The following is a 7,258-nucleotide window of genomic DNA, read 5'->3' on the forward strand; positions in this document are numbered from 1 at the left end:
GAAGCTGATATCTGTCACTGGTTGAAGCTGATATCTGTCACTGGGTGAAGCCGATAACTGTCACTGGTTGAAGCTGATATCTGTCACTGGTTGAAGCTGATAACTGTTACTGGGTAAAGCTGATAACTGTCATTGGGTGAAGCCGATAACTGTCACCGAGTGAAGCTCATAACTGTTTCTGGGTGAAGCTGATAACTGTCAGTGGGTGAAGCCAATAACTGTCAATAGGTAAAGTCGATAACCTTCATCATTAATAATTTATTCTCAACATAAAAAAATCTAGAACTGATTCCTGCCGAACCTTCGTCTGTAGTCCTCTGACAAGATGTCTGCCATGATTTGTATTATGTTTATGTTGACTACCTCTGTTAAACAGGCTTGGAGCCAATGTACGCTTTTACTAATGTCGAATAAACTTCATCATTTATACAACTCATGTGATCTCTGTTGAATCTTTCTCTTAAAGAGACAGACCCTAGGTTTTACACACTGCCGTGTTTATTGTCACTATTAGAGCTGTTTGTTTTTTTGTCAATTGAAATCAGACATTACTTTAAAATTATTCTTTAGATTATCCATTTGCATACAGGTGCTGGATGTAGTACGGTGGTAGAGTGCTCGCTTGATGCGCGGTCGGTCTAGGGTCAATCCCCGTCGGTGGATCTATTGACCTATTTCTCGGTCTAGCCAGTGCATCACGATTGGTATATCAAAGGCCGTGGTATATGCTATCATGTCTGTGGGATGGTGCATATAAAAGACCCTGGATACTAATGGATACTAATAGTTAGGTTAGTACAATTCTTCCCCCTCTCCTTGTATTCCTTTAAATCCATGAGAAGGTGAAGTTCTTTTCTTGGGTAAGTTGATTTTTTGTCTACGTTTTTGTGACTGTGCAATAGATACAACCTAAAGAGATAATTAATTAGCAACAATCATACAGCACGCATACTAATTACAGCACGATCACACGGGACGCATTGACTAATGATGATAATGCATCCGAACTACCTTTAATGGCCTAGCACTACTACACTACGTCCCATGGGGAGCCAGGCTCCCTAATATGCACTTGTACGCAGAGGGAGTCTGACAAAAGAATACCGGCTCACTCTACCCAATCCCAAAAGGTTCCAGCAAGGAACTACCTGTCGATAAATTAAGTGAAATTAACCAACAGACCTCTTTCGCATTCCTATTGCGCGAAGAGTAACTTCCCTTGTCGGAGTCCAGGCTGTATACCACTTGACGGGCATGGCCGACAGTTGTCATGAGCGTCGCGAGTAGCTTCTTGGAGTTGTTAATCTCTAGCGACTAACGTACATATTTTATATCAGATGATATAATGGCAGCGAAAAACAGTCTACTAAAGTTTACATTGGAATGGTTTAAGACCAAAATCAGTGCAAAATTAAAATATTTATATAATAAAATGAACTTAATTGGAATGTATTTGCTACTTTTAACAATAATTAGAATTATACTTAAATGTTCATGCGGATTTCTAGTGATGTTTAATTCTGCACATATATCAGTATTTAAAATTTAATAAAAATATGCCTCCCGTTCCGCCTAAAAACCCAACAAAATCCCTACCTCACATAGACTTTTAACACAGCTATATTTTCACCTTATCGTTTCATTAAAAAAGACTCATATAACTACTAATCAATGCTACATGTGTTATCTACAAATTATTATTTATTTATTTTATTTACTTTTCACTATCATCTATATCAGACACATACAACTTCATTTGTTTTTACGTAATGAAAATATTACTGTATTCTTATTGGTCAAAAAGCAGTCACATGACCGTCCGTAAATAGTGATATTGCCCTGAGACGGTCCCACCGGTCCATCAAAAATGATATTGCCCTGACCAATGAAAGTAAAGATGAGACAAAATTCTATCCAATTAATGAGTAGGTAAAGTAATGCAACGTCAACTGCTAATTCTAATGTAAACAAGCACAGACTTGTGACAAAATGCTTTGCTGTACCTTAAGGAAAAAGATAACATATTTAGTCTTATTATATACATAGCAATGAAATATATAGATCTATGGAAACCATGAAAGTCATATCCGGTGAAAAGTCATATTTTCACTGTATTTTAGCTACAGTGAAAATATAGAAATCGTATTTACTTTTTTGTAAAAGTGCATGATTAAATTATCTCCCTTTGTCTCGTTTCTTCGTATTTAAATTTGATGATTACCAATGCATCTGATCGTATTTGAAAAATTAAAAAAATTAATTAAAAAACTGTACCTATAAAAAAGGGATGCGAAGTGCAATTACGATAAAATATCTAAAACGAATTGAATACGAAGCTAAATAATGATGACACAATGTAGTGTCATCGAGTGTAAGTGTAAGAATTTTAACGGCGTCGATCGGCTCGTTTTGTTTTTGTGGGAGTTTTTGGAGGATCGCTTTGTCAGGTATGTTTGCACCGCAGTATTGTTAAATAAATGTTCATAAAGATATATTTTATTCAAATTTCTTTTTAAAAGTCTATGGTCAAGTAAATTTTCTGGCAAAGTTCCATAGGAAGAAATATATCATGACGTTACGTGTTTTCGATAGGATAAGCGAAAGATATTACCAAAAAGCGAAAGATATTGTCAATAATTAGGAAATATGTATATAATAAATAGACCATTTCATGGTGTTTTTTCAGAATACGATTTCTATGTCAACTCGTGATGTGGAAATATGGTTTTCACACATAACTCGTTGACAAAAATCGTATTCGAAAAAACCTATGAAATAGAGGGTTACGCGTCATTCTAGATTACCCACGATCCATAGCGGTCGGCCATGTTGGAAGGCATCAACACCTAAGGTCTCACTACACAGATGTCATCTGCCATTGAAACCCATGTTAAACTGCCCAACTCCAAGCGAAGATTGCCCATAGAACGGGTTCTCGTTGGCACTAACAACATACACCATTGCAAACATACATTATATAAGCATTTATTTTCACTCCAAAATTGAGAACATTTCCGTCTCAGTTTTTTGCTATATGACCGCATCTGGCTATAGTACCGGTCCGAATAGGTGGTTCATTAACCGATTCACTCCGGCTGTCACTTGCGCTATATACCCATGTCCCAAAAGGTCGATGCACAATATTACAAAATAACATGGGCAAAATACAGCCAGAAGGCTTACCATTAAACATACATATTGTTTTAATTCTTCACCATTTGCTAGAAGTGAATATGTGACCCATAACATGTGTCCCAATTAGGAACTATAGTGGATGAATGAACTGTCACCCGGAAGTGTTCTGTGTAGTGAGACCTAATAATAGCTAGGCCTACTTGTCGAATCTTTTTGTTAGATTTCATTCGTCCTGAACCAACATATTGCCGACTACTTGTGGCATTGTCAGTTGTAATGCCCGCTACGGGAGAGACAATAAAGGATTTTTTAAAATTTTATTTGATTTGTATATATTTATTTTTATTTATTATTATTATTATTATTTATTATTATTATTATTTTTTAATTATTATTATTATTATTATTATTATTTTTTTTTTTTTGGGGGGGGGGGGGCTATATTTTCACCTTATCGTTTCATTAAAAAAGACAGTCATATAACTACTATAGTGTTATCTACAAATTATTATTTATTTATTTTATTTACTTTTCGACAGTATATTAATTGAACGTGTTTATTAACATTATTTCGTTTTAAATTCAAGTACGGTTTTTTGCATGTTTTTGTTTTCGTGAACAATCCTGTTTTTGTTTTCGTGAACAATCCTGTTTTTGAGTATCCTCTCTCTTCATATAAAACTTCGTCTGGAAAACATAGATGTTGTCCTTATTGGCGTGGTGGCAGCGTTTGTAATCTACGCCTTTGAAGATTTCAACACAAAGAAATCGATGTTATCAACATCTTTGACCTTTTCACATTACACGAAGTATTCAACAGAACATTGTGAAAATTTCAAGCACATGTATTAACAGTAGCATTCCTGTTGTCGAGGTAAACACGATCTCGTAACTTCCGCTGCGGTTATTTGTTACAAACTGTTAAATCTAACTAACTTACTGACATTTTATATTAATCATGGCTAATAGTAGAGCCCCAAACAATGGCAGCTCACTAAAAATGAGACCATTAATTCATTTGAAAACTGGAAACAAAACTTAATGTATATTTTGTCCCTCGACAATAACTTCGCACCGTTCATAACAAAAGGGACCACATGGCAAAAAAAGACCGCCGCTAATCCAGAAAGGGGATTTCGGAACGATAATGTATCTGTACCCGAGGCTCAACGGAAAACAGCTGCTCAAAAAAATGCTCAACTCGGCCTCATGCTTGGACAGATAGCTAATTATTGTTCAGTGATATCACGCAACTCGATAATAAAAAATTCCACTTCTCTTGACGATATCTGGCAAAAGATTCGTCAGCACTATGGGTTCCAATCTACGGGGGCACATTTCCTTGACCTTTGTGACATTAAACTGCAACCTGATGAGCGACCTGAAGACATATCAGCGCTTAATGGCATTTATTGAGGATAATTTATTGACTGTGGATGGTGGAATTACACACCATGGACAAGCCCTTGATTCGGATGAAGATCTTACACCAACTCTTGAAAACATTGTGGTCGTGTTGTGGCTCCAACTTATTTACAGTGGTCTCCCGCAACTTGTACAGCAGAAGTATGGCACAGAACTCAGAAATCGATCTGTTGCTTCCTTGAAACCAGAGATTTCCCAAGCACTTCCATCTCTGTTGAATGAGCTACGTTGCATAGATGACACAAAAGTCCTTCGCACTGCATCCATCTCACTGTATAGTAAAAGGTACCCCACTTTTCAACAGAGGGGTTCACACAGCCAGAAACAATCAAAGAACTGTACTTTGTGTAAAGCAGCCGGCCGGCCCACATACAATACCCATTACTTATGCAGTTGTAAACACCTTCCTGAATCTGACAGACGTTTGATGTATGGTCGTTCTCGTTTTGTCACTGATGATGAGTGCCTACCAGATGAAGATGAGTTTCAGTCTGAAAATGACAATGATCCCCTCACTGATCACCCAACTGTTCGTCAGGTGGATGTCATACAATCTCCATTCTTGAACACGTTTTATACACATCATCCCGTTCGTTTGACTTTGGACACCGGTGCTACTACCAATATGGTACGCGCTTCTTTCACTCAAAGCATAAAACTGCCAATAAGTCCTGCATCTCAAATGGCATGCCAAGCAGATGGTGTCACACCACTGGATGCCATAGGAGAAGTTCATTGTCAACTGACCAGAGAGGATAATACATTCCAACTTGATGCCTTAGTGGTGAGACAACTTGATGTAGATGTTCTTGCTGGTAATCCCTTTCATGTCACTAATGACATTGCCACTCGTCCTGCCAAAAGACAGATTGTTATTAAGGGCTCGACGGTCCTCTTCTATGGACGCCAGGCACAGAATCAGGCTTCAGTACGACGTACCCAGGCATTCCTACTTCGTGGACCCCCACGACAAACCGCCATCTTACCAGGAGAATTCATTGAACTTACCACACCTTTGACTTCGGACACTGATTCCATGTGGGCTTTAGAGCCTCGGTTTGACAGTCCCAGCAATATTAACAGCAAGTTGGAGAGAGCATGGCCACCAGTTCAAGAAGTACATTCTGTTGGGCATACTATAAGAGTGCTCAACACCACAAACGACCCCATAATGTTAAAAAGAAATGAACATGTTTGCCAAGTAAGATCCATATCCCATACAAATGACACAGTTATTGGTCAGGAGCAAGTTCCAGAGTCCACCTCTGCACCTAATACCATGAATACACAACCGTTCTCGGATCAAATTTGCGTGGATCCTGATGGATGTTTGTCCCCTGATATGCGTGACAAATTCCACAAACTTCATTTAGCATATAATGTGTTCAACCCAACTGTCTCAAAATATAATGGTGCCAGTGGTAAACTCGAAGCGGTTGTAAACATGGGCCCCACACTACCACCCCAAAGGAAAGGTCGGCTGCCCAGTTATAATAAAGACACTCTGATTGAACTCCAAGCTAAGTTTGATGAACTAGAAGCTATGGGCATTTTTGCTACCCCAGAACAAGTTAATGTAACAGTGGAATATCTCAATCTCTCATTCTAAGTCCGCAAACCAAATGGAGGCAGTCGTCTTGTGACCTCCTTTGGAGAAGTAGGTCAGTACAGTAAGCCCCAACCTTCACTCATGCCAAACATTGACAACGTCGTACGCGAAATTGGACAGTGGAAATATATCATCAAAACAGATCTGCTAAAAGCATTTTACCAAATTCCACTATCCCATATTTCCATGAAGTTTTGTGGAGTATCTACCCCATTCAAAGGTATCAGAGTATACACCCGCTGTGCCATGGGTATGCCCGGCTCGGAAACCTATCTTGAGGAACTGATGTCCAGGGTGCTTGGTGACCTGATTCAACGTGGATGTGTTGCCAAATTGGCTGATGATCTTTTCTGTGGTGGAAACACTCCCGAAGAAACCTTAACAAACTGGAGCCTTGTGCTAGCCGCATTTAAATGTAACAACCTCAGACTAACAGCATCCAAAACTGTAATCTGCCCCAATACTACTAACATTCTCGGATGGATTTGGTCCAAAGGCACCTTAAATGCAAGCCCACACAAAATTGCTGCATTATCAGCAGTATCAGCTCCGCCAACAGTACAAGGACTACGTTCCTTCATCGGTGCATACAAGGCCCTCAGCCGTGTTCTCCCAGGCTATGCAGACTTACTGCATCCATTAGACAAAGCAACAGCTGGTAAACAATCCAAGGATAAAATACTTTGGACAGATGACTTAACAGAATCATTCTTAAAGGTTCAGTCTAGCCTGTCTGACAACAAGACCATAACAATTCCGAGACCAAATGATTGTTTATGGATAGTCACAGATGCATCTGTGAAAACCTGTGGATTGGCAGCCACATTATATGTCTACAGAGACGGAAAATCCTTACTGGCTGGCTTCTTCAGTGCAAAACTCAAGAAGCACCAGGTAACTTGGCTACCATGTGAAGTTGAAGCCCTCGCTATAGCAGCTGCAGTAAAACATTTCTCTCCATTCATCACAGCCTCATCTAATCAAACTCCGATCCTGACCAACAGCCGTCCTTGTGTTCAAGCATATAACAAACTGTGCCATGGTGCATTTTCTGCGAGTTCACGGGTTACCACATTCCTGTCTATTGTC

The 7,258-nt window shown here is 39.0% G+C and overlaps 1 long non-coding RNA gene across 1 annotated transcript; it reads right to left on the minus strand.

The window, feature by feature from the left end:
* Positions 1-2,775: 2,775 nt before the first annotated feature.
* Positions 2,776-3,468, minus strand: LOC121385332. Its single transcript, XR_005959526.1, has 2 exons — positions 3,316-3,468; positions 2,776-2,846 (listed from the first exon to the last, which is right to left on the minus strand). It is a non-coding gene; the product is annotated as an uncharacterized LOC121385332 (long non-coding RNA).
* Between the last annotated feature and the right edge of the window lie 3,790 nt (positions 3,469-7,258).

The sequence above is a fragment of the Gigantopelta aegis genome, chromosome 11 (assembly GCF_016097555.1).
Source record: "Gigantopelta aegis isolate Gae_Host chromosome 11, Gae_host_genome, whole genome shotgun sequence".
Taxonomy (NCBI): Eukaryota; Metazoa; Mollusca; class Gastropoda; order Neomphalida; family Peltospiridae; genus Gigantopelta; species Gigantopelta aegis.